Raw genomic sequence first — 15,598 nt, 5'->3', positions numbered from 1 at the left:
CCCCTCCAACTATTTTCCAAACCATGCTAAAATGTAACCCACACTAAATATTAAACTGAAATTGTATTTCATTGCTGCCTTTCCTCATTTTATCTGCAGCTTCCTGGTTTTTTATGAAGGAGTCTGGCTACCTTGCTCCTCGCTCCCACAGCCGACTTCTGTGCCTCACTGTTCTGTGGCTGCTACTTTCCCCTGCTTCCTCTTGAGTGAGGACAATTTATACTTAACCCTTAGCAGTAGAGAATGTTTTAAGGTAATGGTGAAGAAAAACATTAATCAAACAGACATTCACAAACATTTCATCTATGTATTACAAAGGGGAGCACCAAAGGCCTACGAAGGTCCATAAGAGGGTAGGTGTCTTGAAGTAGTAATGGATAAGCCATAGAATGTGCTATCTAAGAGGGTCAACACATAGGAGGGATTTACACAACATAGAAGATGTTCAATAAATTGGTGTTGGATGAATGAATGGAAATCAGAGAAGCCAGCAAAGAGAGAGCATGAGCCTGTGATTTTTCCTATGCAACACACATTTATTAGCAACCATCTTGGTTAAAATCTCTATTGCTGTGAGGAAACACTACGACTAAAAGGCAAGTTGGGGATGAAACACTATGACTAAAAAGCGAGTTCTTTGGTTGCATTTCTACAGCATTGCTCATCGGAGGAATCAGGGTAGACCTCAGACAGGGTAGGATCCTGGAAGCAGGAGCTGATGCAGAGCTCATGGAGGGGTGCTGCTTACTGGCTTGCTCCCCATGGCTTGCTCAGCCTGCTTTCTTATAATAACCACCATTCCTGAGATGGTACCACCCACAATGGGCTGGGCCCTCCCACACTAATCATGAGTTGAGAAAATGTTTTACAGCTAGATCTAATGGAGGAATTTCCTCAGTTGGGGAGGGTGGGGGGGGCAGAGGATGTCTGATGACTCTAGCTTGAAACATCTATATACTAAACCAGCCAGTATAGTAACTTCTTCAAAACTAAACATAAAAGTTGATTCATGTTTTAATTTGAACAGTTCTCACAGTCAACAATTCTATTTACCTAATATGCATGTATGCATGTGTGAAAGCATTCATGCCTGTGTGAATGCATGATATTTATATGTGAGGTGCAAGCATGCATGTACCACAAAACACCTATGGATGTCTGATGACAACCTTTGACAGAATGGCCATGGGTGTCTGATCTTGCCTTTCCACATCATTGAACTAGAGTCTTCTCAGAGTTTCTGTGAGCCCTGCTAGATGGTCCCTGGGCTTCTGAAAAGTCTCTTGCCCTTGCCTGCTGTCCATCCTGTAGGAGGGTGCTGGGGTTAAAAATATACAAGTCTGCAAGATGGCATAGTTCATTAAGTTGCTTGCTGCCAAGCCTGATGACCTCAGTGTTGTAGAGGGTGGTTCTGATGCTTTGACCAGGAAACTGTGTTTACTGACACTGAAGGTCCTTTCACCCAGTTAGTTTTTGACCTATCAATAAAGATGCAGTAACCAATGGCTGAGCATGGAGCAGGTAGGACAAGGGAGATGAGAGACTAGGAAATGTGTGTTTTCTATTCTCAGATCCAAGATAGCTCCTGGATGCGTGTGCCCGTGCAAGCAGCTGGGAACACAAAGCGGTGTAGACAAAACTACATGGTACCCAGAGGCCAGAAAAGGGCATCCAATCCCCTGGTGCTGGAGTTATAGGTGGTTTCGAGCTGTCTGACATGGTGCTGGGTACTGAGCTTGGGTACTCCCCGAGTACTGTGTGCTTTTACCCACTAAATTATTGGAATCTGGGAAAGCCCTCCGTGAGTAAAGTCCTTTGTGAATGTGTATTGTTAACATCAACATGGTCATGTCAAGGACTGTGGTACCCAGGCCCTGTAGAAGCAGCAGACTTCTGAATGAAGTTCAGAATGGCAAGGTTGTTCTGTGGGTGTGCAAACAAACACCAGCGTCTTCCTCCTATATGTTTACAGCCTATAGAGAGTGCTGCCTACAGAGACATCCACCGTCCCACTGTGGTGCACGTAACACACAGGATCTAGGCTGTGGGTGTAGTCGGTGCCAATCAACCAGATCATAAACACCCACCTGACCCCAGCGCTCCTGAAGCTGTGTGTCTCCCATGTCCTCCATCTCTACCCCTTCTTCCTTTCCTCACTGACTCTACTCAAGGTTCCCAGACCCAAGCGTTGGGGGAATAAGCCATCTTTCCAGTCCTCCTTTTCGCTGTTTCTTGAGACAGTGTCACAGATCTCCCACAATCAGTCCCCCAACTTCAAATCTCAAGTATTTGGCACTACTGTCAGGGGAAGGTAATGTCTAGCTGAAAACTTATTTCAAGAGTAAAAATTAAAATACTCAGTTATCCTAGAGAAAATTCAAAACACCTTGTCTCCTAAAATCCATCATTAGTTCTTCTCACAGGATAATTTTTAACCTTACAAAGAGAGACTAATTTTGAGTCTGATAGCATGAATGAATTTGCAGTTTCTAGCTGTGTACAAGTAGAACTTTGTTAAAATGCTAATTTCCTTCCTTCTTTTTCCCCCTTGACTTTCTTACCCCTAGATTGGTCAGCTCAGTATTTTTCATTCACAATTAACCCTTTGTTCCATAGTTAGTGCCCTTGGCTTCTCTAGGAAGATTTACTAGTGTGATTTGTAATTGGTTCCTTCACTTTCCAGGGTAGGCTGAGGAGGAGCTAGATCACTTTCATTGGGTGTCTGGCCTTTCATAATGCCAGCGAATCTGCCGATAAGAGAATGAAGCTCACTGTTTTCATCTTTACGATTTGCCTGTGTTTTCATTTCCCAGTTGTCTAGTACAAAGTTGCGAACAATAGCCCTCAAACGGGATGAGTAGTCACTGTCCGCTTGAGTAAGGTTCCTTTCCATTGATACACGTGCTGCCTGTACCTCTGAGAAAGCAAAAGCAGGAAGGTTTTTTGTTGTTGTTGTTGTTTGTTTGTTTGTTTTATGCTAGATGTCATCCTGATGTCTTGATGTTCTTTATCGATTGGAGTTATAACACAGAAGGAGAATGTTCTCAGTCTGGGGGTTTCCAGAATTATAGCTTTGGTACCATTGTGAATAATTCAGTAGTGGTTGATGCTTAAGAACACATTAAGTTTTAATCTGTCCTAGACCTTTTAGACTTGGGACACTGGAAGGTAGATGGAAGTCTGCCTTTTGTTCATTCACTGTTGTGCAAATCAGAGAGCGCTCTGGTGACTTTCTCACCTCAATCCATGGGGGACAGCTGCCTATGGAGTCAGGAGGAGGCTTAGCTGTTGGGAAGCCCTGGCAGGGGTTGGGGGAGGACAAAGTGTAAGTAAAGCCTTAGTAAGGTCATAGATGGCTTGTTTACATTCCTTTTCAAAAGATTGTCACTATTTGTGAAGCAGAGGAACAATTATTTCTTTTGTCTCATCCAAAGCCTCTGGTGTCCCACATTCATGTTTGAGAAGCTGGACAATCTTAAATATACGCTATAAAATATTACTAAAATCTATGTGGTTTTTTGTGCAGTAGCCACATTTCCATGAAGCCTGTCATTTTACATGCAGACAGCTTGTGAAGGAGACATGTAGTAGATTAATGATAGCATTGGCCTTTTCACAAATCGTGTATCCATTCTCCTTGAGCATGAATCACCTCTTTAAAATTTACAAATATTTCAAAAGCTTTGCATAAGGTTTGACTCACATGCTGAGAACAGCTTTAAAATGGGCTCTTTCCCAAAACACATTGGTGGGAAAGTTTCCAACACACACATTACTCTTTAGTTCTTCTTTTGTATAAAAAACAAGTTGGAACCTTGCTGGATCTTCTCTCTTTTAATAAAAGATATTAGACTAATAATCTTTGAATCTAATATGCACTTTACCTTAATGGTGGCCACCACTCCTCCTTACGGCCACTGCACTGACCTACTCACTGTTTTTCCAATAGCCCCTGTCAAAGGTCTACCTCACCTGCCAGCAGCCCATTTTACTTTTATTAAAATAGAACACAGTATAGGATACAAGTCAAATCTTCTAAAATACCATTCCATACACATATATATATATTGAAAGTGGCACTTTCTGGTTTCTTTGGAGACTCAGTTGTGTCATGTGATGTTTTTCTGGAAGCTGACTTGTGAGAGGATGTTTTGCTAAGAACAGACAACAGGTTCTGTTTTTCTGGAAGCTGTCTTGTGAGAGGGCATATGGTGTTTTCCTGGAGCGTACTCTTAAGAAGGTGAGTGATGATGTTTAAAAATCTATATAAATATAATCCCGCAGACAGTGAGAGGATGCTCTTGCATTAGTTAACCTTGCAATGCTCTGCTGGGCTGTGCTGGGCTGAGCTGGGCTGTGCTGGGCTCTGCTTGTCATGACTCTGTAGAAAGAAACTCACCAAAGAACTTCTTGTGGTATTCTGGCTGCTTCTAGCTGCTTCCACTGGCTCCTGCTGATTCAGCAGAGCTTTGAGGTTATTGAGTTATTACTACTGATTTGTGTTTGATGTTTTTGGACTGGATGGCTGATATCCTGACAACCCAAAGAACTACTTCTAAGCAGGTTCACATCCCCCTTGTCCTATTAACCATTCTCTTTTCATACCTTTGATTAGTAGTTAGAAGGGAGTTTGAAGCATTTAAGAACCTTTATCAAAGTAGATTTGAAAAATATAAGGCTACAATAACCTCTACCCAATATTTATGTTTTGACAAAAACAACTTACACTTTCCCTTCTGTAGACCTATTATCAGCCATTTCTCCCAGGAGCCCTGATTCCTGTCTGCCTGGCATGTAGCTCACACCTGTAATCCCAGCACTTAGGGGGGCAAAGCAAGAGAACGTCCATAAATTCAAGTCCCACCAGACCTGGGCTGCAGAGGGAAAAACTCTCAAGAAACAAACGGATTTGGTATAATTAAGTACTTGGTATAATGGATATACTCAGTGTGTTCACCGTTAGTATGTTAGTATGGAATTGCTTCTTCCTGAACGTATCAACAACACACATCATCTTAATTTTTTGAGGTTTATTGCTTTATATTTCATGTATATTTTTACCTGCATGTATGTCTGTGCATGAAGGGCCTGTGAAGGCCAGAGGTCATTAACTGCCTGGAACCAGGGTTATAACCTCCAGTGTCTCATCATATTCCTTTTATACTAAAATTTCTGCTTTGGGGTGCATGTGTGCACTGCTGTTTTCTGAAAACGGTGTTAGAGCTTCAGAACCAGTGTCATTTTTAACAGCAACAAAGCAAAATAACAAACAAAATAATGTACAAGATTTAAGATTTCTTTGCATGTTTTTTTGTTTGTATGTTTGCATTTTGGTCACTGTTTAAGAATATATATGAAGGGTTGAAAAGGTGACTTAGCAGTTAAGGACAGTTAAGGGTGCTGCGTGCTCTTCCAGAGGACCTGGGTTCAATTTCCAACACCCACAAGGTAGATTACAACTGTCTGTTAAGTCCAGTTCCAAGGGATCTGGTACCTTCACATATACTTATATGTAAACAAAACATCAAATCTTAACACACACACACACACACACACACACACACATACTGGCTAGTTTTGTGTCAACTTGACACAAGCTGGAGTTATCACAGAGAAAGGAGCCTCAGGTGAGGAAATGCCTCCATGAGATCCAGCTGTAAGGCATTTTCTCAACTAGTGATCAAGGGGGGAGGGCCAATTGTGGGTGGTACCATCCCTGGGCTGGTAGACCTGGGTCCTACAAAAAAGCAGGCTGAGCAAGCCAGGGGAAGCAAGCCAGTAAGTAACATCCCTCCATGGCCTCTGCATCAGCTCCTGCTTCCTGACCTGCTTGGGTTCCAGTCCTGACTTCCTTTGGTGATGAACAGTGATATGGAAGTGTGAGCTGAATAAACCCTTTCCTCCCCAACTTGCTTCTTGGTCCTGATATTTTGTGCAGAAATAGAAACACTGACTAAGACAATATATATATTAAATTTTATGTGCAAAAGTCACTTGAAGTAGCTCTCTGCATCTTCCCATGTGACATGCAGTTAAGCACATCTATTTCTCATTTATGCTTAGACTTGTTTAATTTAAGCCTTGCTCCTTTGCCTAATGCTTTTGAATATGGAAAACATTTACTGAGTCCAAATGTTAAAAATAAGCAAGGTACATCCAGAAACATCTCATTCCAGTGCTTAGCATGTCTCAACTAATCAGGGACTCCGAGTAAGAAACAATGATTACTTTAATTCTCTGAGCTTGAAAACTTTCAGCAAATATGTATGCAGTATCCCCCCCTTTCTTTAACAAAGCCTAACAGAGTGTGCATGGTGGGTCACTTGACAAACCTAACTGGGGGTCTTTACAGTGATACATTGTAGTTCATTCAGTCACTCCTCAACCATGGGCATTTGAGTTATTCCCGTGTCAGAGATTAAAATTAAGACTGCAGTGAGTATACTTATGACTTTCCTATTTTTATAAAAACACAATTTTCTCTAAAAGACAGTAGCATGTATTCTACTTGTGATAGGTGATATTTCTTTAAAGTCATTATAAATCATCACAGATAAGGAAAAAAAATGTTATTTCAGTTTTGAGTTCTTACTCAACATTTCTTGAAATGTTCCTCCAAGTTGAGGGCTATTTGTCCTCCTCCACAGGTCTTTATGAGTATTGCCCTGGGGTTTTGCTTCTTTTTCCATTTTCAAGTCTTTATATCAAAAACAAGAGAGAATTCATCAACAATACAATATAATAGTTCTTTGAGAGTGGTAGCAACATTTTCCTATCATTTTCATATTTACCTGGGATATAGATTCTTTCTTACACATTTTTAGAAATCTTATTGAGATCTTATTCACATGTTTCTTAGCAAGTGTTTTATTGCTCTGAAGAGATGTCATGACCAATGCAACTCTTACAAGGGAAGTGTGTAATAGGGATGACTTACAGTTTGGAGGATTTGTCCATTATCATGGAAGGAGGCGTGGTGGCATCAGGCAGACATAGTGCTGGCGAGTAGGTGAGAGTTCTACATCAGGATCAGCAGGCAGCAGGCGGGAAAACACTGGGCCTGACTTGAAACCCCAAAGTCCACTCACTCTCAGAGACACACTTCCTCAGACAAAGCCACACCTACTCCAACAAGGTCACATCTCCTAATCCTTGTCAGTTAACACCACTCTCTAGTGACCAAGCATTCAAATAGAGGAGCCTATAGAGCCATTCAAACTACCACACCATGAAATGCACTTGTATGAAGTATGTAATTAGTGGACTTTTACTATGGTTCCATTAGCATAGTCTATTTAAGAACATTCTTTACTTTACCCCTGTCTTTATATCCCTTGCAAAACACACTGGTGGCAACCCCATGTTGACAGGTCATAGCAAAGCAGGGGAAACTCTTGTTAACAGGTTTTAGACGTGACTGGGTGATATTCTTGGCTTTTGGATTGGTAAAATTAGTGATGAACTGTGGAGAGCATTTTTGGCACCTCTGGTTAGTTGGTGGCAGAGAAATATTAATTTTTCAAGACACCTTGAAGCTGATCTTTGGCAGGAAACTGACTTCTGTTCTGTGCCCTGTAAGAGCTAAAATTAAGCACATTTGCATCTGAAGTTCAGAGCAAAAAAAAAAAAAAAAAAAAAAAAAAAAAACCGCTTAGTTTGAACGTGTGAAATGTGTCTTTCTGGGCAGTCTGAACCACAGACTCCACACCATGGCCATTCACATTTGGCTTAAGGATGAGCCATCTCTACTCTTTCTGAGGTTCATTGGTGGACACAAAGCAGAGGGAGTTTCTTCAGTTTTCATCTGTCTTTTCTTACTTCCGGGAGCCTGACAGGCCTTAGGGAAGCCTTCTTTTCCTCTTGATAGAACTTTATGCTATTGCATAGGGTATGCTCCAATTTTCCAGGAAAAACAAAATTTCACAGGACTGATGACTCCCAAGTAAAGGAAGCTATCCATCAGGGAGCAACTGTACTCTGAAATAGAAATGATCATCCCCTGAGGATCATTTTGTCCTCTCAAGTTATAAGGAGTTCTTTGAAACACATTGCAGACCCATGTCAGTAGTCAGGGTTTAACTAAGAGACCCTGCCTCAAGGAATACAGTAGAGAATAGCACAGAGGAAAACCTGACACTGACCTTCACATGCGTGTGCATACCTATGCACACATGCACACACATGCACACCAAAACAATATTTTAGATGGGTATGGTAGTAGTATACACCTGTCTTCCCCACAGTCTCCAGTGAGGTAGAAGTACACACATACCTGGGTAGTAATACATTGCCACGAGCTATACAATAACCCACTGACTCAAAAACCCAACCCCCAAAAAAAAAAAAACAAATTCCAGATTTATTATATCATAACTAGGTACAAGTCATACTTACTATATTTTGTGAACTCTACTGATATTTTCTTTTTGAATCTTTGTGATGCAATGTAAATATTTGAAAAGACAGATTTTTTTTAAGTAATCAAAAAATTGCTGTATTCCCAAAGTGTTTACATTCTCATACAATTTGTTGTGTCCGTGACCTGTTGTGAATGGAATAAGTTAGGCTCTTTATTAAATAGCTCTAAATTTCGTAGCTGCGATGGGAGGTAGGCATTTGAAGGGGAAGCTTCTCACATTAATGTACCTTCAAAGTTGTCCTTTTCTTCTGTTTTGTCTGAAAATCTTTGGAGAAACTCTGGCAAGCTGGGTGAGGTCACTGGACCCCTGGGACGAGGTAGAGGGAACCTGGCTCACTCTGACACGAGGCTTTCGTACAACCACATCGTCTGACACCTCTCCTCTTTGAAAAACTGTGACCTTGGATAGAGCATGCCCAGAAACTCTTATATCATCCATCTTTCCTTTTCAAACAGCGTATACCTTACACTGAGCATGCTCATAAATGGTCACCTTAAATGAACATGCTGAGACATTTCCACGCTGCTATGTGTACTTTCCCATACATCCATGTTCAGACTTCCTGAATAAAATTCCCATGCTTCCTTTGGGGAGTTCACTGCTTTCCAAATATACCAAAGCTCTACTTAGCCTAGCTGCTTTTAACCTGTGGTCATGACCACTTTGGGGAGTGGGCAAATGACACTTTCACGGGGGTTGCATATTAGTTAATTACATCAAAAATCATAACAGTAGCAAAATTACAGTTGTGAAATAGCAACAGGAATAATCTTATACTTGGGGGTCACCATGACAGGAGGAACTGAAAGTTGGCAGCATTGGAAAGGGTGAGAACTTCTTAGTTTGTCTCTTCCTTGCCTGCCCTCCTCGTTTCCCCATTCCTGCCTTCCCCCTCCTTCTCTCCCCCTCTACCTTTCCCCCTCTTCTCCTTCTATCCTCTCTTTCTCCCTCTAAATTTTGCTTCCTTCTTCCCTCTGTCTTTGAGCTGCTTCCTGTAAGGCACATGTTTCGTTCTTTCATTCTTTTTTTTTTATTAAATTGAACAACTTTAGTTTAAAAAACAAAGAGAAATGTACAGATTTTAAGCATTTTTACATAAAAGTATATGAATACATTTTTGTCAATACTTGATTTTTTAAAGGTTTGATAGTATGCATTAAAATCTTACTAGTTACAATGAGCATAAAGTACATGTAAAACAAGATGTAACCTGAAAATAGTCAAAGTTTTCTTGGTGTGTAAAAATTAAGCATAATGGTTTTTCATTTTCTTTTTGTGTGTGGGGGTGTTTTTCCTGAATTTCATATAGGCTGTGAGTCGTTTCTGGGATGTTTAGAGCTTTCTGGGGTTAGTATCCAATTATCAGTGACTACATATTATGTCTGTTCTTTTGTGACTTGGTTACCTCACTCAGGATATTCTCTAGATGCATCCATTTTCTTAATAATTTCATAAAGTTCCTGATAGCTGAGAAGTACTCTATTGTGCAAATATACCACAATTTTTGTATCCATTCATCTACTGAAGGACATCTGTGTTCTTTCCAGCTTCTGGCTATTATAAATAGGGCTGCTAAGAACATTGTGGTGCATGTATCTTTGTTGTATGTTGGAGCTTCTCTGGGGTATATGCTGAGAAGTGGAATAACTGGGTCTTCAGGTAGTACTATTTCCAATTTTCTGAGGAACCACCAGACTGATTTCCAGAGTGGTTGTACCAGTTTACAACCCTAACAACAGTGGAGAAGTGTTCCTCTTTCTCTGCATCCTCACCAGCATCTGCTGTCATCTGAATTTTTGATCTTAGCCATTCTGACTGGTGTGAGGTGGAATCTCAGGGTTGTTTTGATTTGCATTTCCCTGATGACTAAGGATGTCTGTAAGGAGCCATATTGGATTTGGGCCTGGCCGTTTTTTTTGTGACTTTATAGCTCAGAGTAGCTATGTGACTCTGGGCTGTATAGCCACAGATACTCAGCTCTAAGATGATGCCATAAAGTCAAGAGATTGTTTGACAAAAGCCTTTCCCACATACTGATGGCACAGAAGACTCCAGAACAACCACAGAATGTTCCTGCCCCAATCACAAACTGCTCTAGCTTGAGTAAACATCAGATATATCCGCCAGGTGACCCTCTCTTTCCTGCTATCGCTGCCATGAATACCCTCGCCCCTCCCTCCTTTGTGCTTCACCAAGGTTACTTCCCCTATCTGAAAGCCTTAAAACCTGTAACCCTCTGCCCCATTAAATGAGACCTTGACAACAGAACCTTGCTTGGTCTCCTTTCTTTCTCCCCTCCCTGACCCTCAGGTAGCGCCTCTTTGGGACCCTGAATAACCGGACCTGCTGGACGGTTCAGATGTCGATCATTTCCTTAGATGCTTCTCAGCCATTCGATATTCCTCAATTGAGAACTTTTTGTTTAGCTCAGTACCCCATTTTTTAATAGGGTTGTTTGATTCTCTGGTGTCTAACTCTTGAGTTCTTTGTCTGCCTTGGATATTAGGTCTCTATCAGATGTGGGGTTAGTAAAGATCTTTTCCCACTCTGTTGGCTGCCGTTTTGTTTTTTTGACAGTGTCCTCAGTCTTACAGAAACTTTGCAATCTCATTAGGTCCCATTTGTTGATATTTGACCTTAGAGCACAAGCCATTGGTGTTCTGTTCAGGAAATTTTCTCCTGTGCCTATGTGTTCTAAGGTTTTCCCTACGTTCTCATCTAATAGTTTCAGTGTACCTGGTTTAATGTGGAGATCTTTGATCCACTTGGACTTGAGCTTTGTACAAGGAAATAAGAAAGGGTCTGTTTTCATTCTTCTGCACGCTGAGAAGGCACATGTTTCTATTTCTTTCATATTTTCTTCTTTTAGTCTGACTAGAGGAATCTCCACAATGACTGGGTATCCTTAGGACAGGAAGATTTTTAGCATCATGTATGTGGAAGCTGCTTAGTTCCCTTGTTTACAATGCTTAGTTCCTGTGTTTACAATGCTAAGTTCCCTTGTTTACAATGCTAAGTTCCCTTGTTTACAATGCTAAGTTCTCTTGTTTACAATGCTAAGTTCCCTTGTTTACAATGCTAAGTTCCCTTGTTTACAATGTCTCTTACTCATACAATCTCTTCTTTTTTTTTTCTCTCAAAATAAGTAAGTCTATCTGCTCCAGGGAGACAAACAACCAAATTCTGAATGTTTCTTATCCAGCCTCACTACAGTCTGTATTTTAGTGACTGACTAACCCTTGCTTTGGCAGTACTTAGTATGACTTCTGAGCTTCTTGGTGATTTTGTGCTGTGTATCAGATTGTTTCTGAATTTTTCTTTCCATTGGCTTCCTGCCTACTTTTCTCACAGCTGCCCTGATATAAGCCTTGGTCCTCAACTCTCTGACTTCTAAAACACGGTTGTTATCTTGAACCTTTCTCTACATCCCCATAAGCTTCTATATTTTTAATCACAGCATTGTTTCTTTGTAGGTTTGTAGGGATTAAAAGGATTTTCAGAAGATTCCAACTTATGAGGAACCCTTCTTTTGGGATTTTCTTCAAAGGCATTTTAAAATTATGTTTGTGCTTTTTAGATCTGGTTAGTGCTCCGTGAAGAAGACAAAATGGCAGCCAACAGATTGGGAAAAGATCTTTATCAATCTTATATCTGATACAGGGCTAGTATTCAATATATACAAAGAACTCAAAAAGTTAGACTCTAGAGAATCAGATAATCCTATTAAAAATAGGGTACAGAGCTAAACAAACAATTCTCAGCTAAGGAAGATCGAATGGCTGAGAAGCACCTAAAGAAATGCTCAATATCCGTAGTCATCAGGGAAACACAAATTAAAACAAGCCTGAGATTGCACCTCACATCATTTAGAATGGCTAAGATCAAAAACTCGGTGACAGCAGATGCTGGCGTGGATGTGGAGAAAGAGGAACACTCCTTCACTGTTGGTGAGATTGCAAACTGGTGCAACCACTCTGAAAATCAGTCTGGCATTTTCTCAGAAAATTGGACATAGTACTACCTGAAGAATCAGCTATTCCACTCCTGGGTACATGCCCCAAAGATATGCCAACATATAACAAGAACACCTGGTCCACCATATTCATATAGCCTTATTTATAATAGCCAGAATTTAGAAAGAACCCAGATGTCCCTCAGCTGAGGAATGGATACAGAAATAGTGGTACATTTACACAATGGAGTACTACTTTATAAAATTGGCAAATGGATGGAACTAGAAGCTATCATCCTGAGTGAAGTAACCCAGTCATAAAAGAACACCCATGGTATGCACTCACTGATAAGCAGATACTAGCCCCAGAAATCTCTGAATACCCAAGAAACAAGTCAATTTGGCCTTATAAGCTCAAAAAGAAGGAAGGCCAGAATGTGGATACCTCAGTTCTTCTTAGAAGGGAGAACAAAACACTCACGGGAGGAAATATAGGGACAAATAGAGGAGCAGGGATTGAAGAAAAGACCATTCAGAGGCTGCCTCACCAGTGGATCCATCCCATATGCAGCCACCGAACTCAAGCACTATTGTTGATGCCAAGAAGTGCTTACTGGCAGGAACTAAATATGGATGCCTCATCAGAGGCTCTGCCAAAATTATACAGATATAGTTGATATGATGCTTGCAGCTAACCATTGGACTGAACATGGAGACCCCAGTGAAGGACCTAGAGAAAACTCTAAAGGAGCTGAAAGGGTCTACAACCTCATGGGAAGAACAACATTATCAACCAACCAAATCCTCCAGAACTCCCAGGGACCAAAACACCAACCACTGAGCACACATGGAGAGATCCACGGCTCTAATTGCATATATATCAGAAGATGGCAGTGTTTGGTATAGATGGGAGAAGAAGCCTTTGGTCAGTTGAAGGTACATTTACCCAGTGTATGGGATGTCAAAGTACTGAGTTGGAGAGGGTGGTTGGGAGAGGAAACACCTTCATGGAAATAAATTGAGGGAGAGGGGGAATGGGGGTAGGGGTAAGGGGATAACATTTGAAATGTAAATACAGAGAATATCCAATTAAAATTAATTTAAAAAAAGAAAAACACATATTATTGTTTTTCTCAGCCCAATGATTGGCCTATATTAAAGTCCCAATATTGATATCTTTAAACTCTAAACTCACCCTGACCTATAAACATATGTGGTGGCTACTCTCAGCTGTGAACTTGCTAGGGATGAGAAGTGCATGAGAAACTACAGAAATAAATTGCTGGGTTTTCCTGTGAGGGTGTTTCCAGAGAAGAAAGGAGAGACAGCCTGTGTCAAATAGGTGTTTATGAGTACCACCACCTCAGACTAGGCACCCAACTCAAACAAGAGGGGAACACCGACCTACACTAGCATCCCCCTGCCTCTTGCTTTCTGATTGATGTGAGCTACCCCTCTGCTCTCCCACGCCCTTGTCATGGTGAACGGAAACCTCCAAAACTGAATCCAAATAACAGTTCTCCCTGAAATGGAATTTCTCCGGACACTTGTCACAGCAGCATTAAGCTGATTAACAAACACAATCATGCCATTTGTTTTCTTGTCTTTTTTTTAGCATGAAGAATAACTGCAGATACCCTGTCATTCATATGCCTTCATATAGCCTAAGGACCTTGTATTCCCCAATCGCAACAATGTTGTACAACTGTGTTACCTAAGGAGCTTGTGTGTCCAATAGAGCCACCTTCCCCAGTGGAAACAATGTTGCAGAAGTGTATCAGAAGACTGAAAGCATAGGAAGTGGGACTCCAGAGGACCGAGAGGGAACTCCAGAGGACCGAGAGGGAACTCCAGAGGACCCAGGGGGAACTCCAGAGGACCCATTGGGAACTCCAGAGGACCCAGAGGGAACTCCAGAGGACCCAGAGGGAACTCCAGAGGACCCAGAGGGAACTCCAGAGGACCGAGAGGGAACTCCAGAGGACCCAGAGGGAACTCCAGAGGACCGAGAGGGAACTCCAGAGGACCGAGAGGGAACTCCAGAGGACCGAGAGGGAACTCTGGCCCTTCCACGTTATTTTCCTCAGTGATGTCTCTCCTTGAAGCCTCTTCCCATAACCACTTGTGTGTGTCATCTTACTGGCCTCATTCCCACTCAGCCTACACTAAGCACCAAGTAGGTTTGTTTTATATCCAAAACAACCGGATTTTCAATTTGTTATATGTTGATGCTCTGAGATTTTATTTCATCTCTCTGTCTCTCCAGATTTATATTCCGCGATACGGCTGTTGGTTACTTACTTGGGGATCGTCACCCCTGAGCATTTATCTGCTGCTTGTTTCCAGCAGGACTCCTTGTTGTATTTATTTGCTGACGTCTCTGTGTTTTATACACATTACAGATTTGTAATCATTATATTAGCATGGTGGGTGACACATGCTTTTAATCCCAGTCCTCAAAAGATAAAGACAGGTGAAGCTCTGTGAGTTTCAGGACAGTTCATTCTAAATGAGTTCTACACCAGCGAAGCCTACATAGGAGAAGAAAAACTCCTCAAATCTCAAAACGAAACAAAACTAAATCTCCCAAACAAAAATCCCCTATTTTATTTATAACAATACAATTTACATATTAAATGATCCTGAAACAATAATTCCATATAGTCATATTAAGTTGAGGCTACTTCAGCAATGAAAAAGGATTCCTTTTCCCGTAATATCTCCAACACTTGTTCGAGTTTTGTAGTGACTTGTGCAAGGAGTGTCTCTTTACTAATTAAAAAACTGGCAAAGCAGTTATCACATCGTTGTATTCTGGTCCACTGTGGTAGGATATGGAGCCCAACGGTTGTCACCGTCAGATGCATCTAGACCCTAATGAGACGTTGTGGCCTGTGAGAGGCTTTGGATGAATGGGTATCCCCTCCCCAACACAAAGGCGGAGAATAAATAGGTAAGGAGCTTTCGAAGAAGGGATTATCTGCCTATATCTAAATTATATTTAGATATTTGGCTTTTATGCTTTTACCCAACATACTACAAGTTGATCATTTTAAAAAAGATTAAGTAATCCTGAGGAGCTTGCAACTCTGAGCAACATCCGTCTGGACCCTCAGTGGATCCCTGGTACCCAGAGGTAACCGCTCTGATGCTTTTCTACTTACATTTTATTTACAATTCTGTTTGACACTGTCATATTCTTTGGTAGGATACAAATTATAGTGTT

Source organism: Micromys minutus, assembly GCF_963924665.1.
Source record: "Micromys minutus genome assembly, chromosome: 19".
NCBI classification, from domain to species: Eukaryota; Metazoa; Chordata; class Mammalia; order Rodentia; family Muridae; genus Micromys; species Micromys minutus.
The sequence above is the reverse complement of the archived record's forward strand: the minus strand, read 5'-3'. Positions refer to the sequence as shown.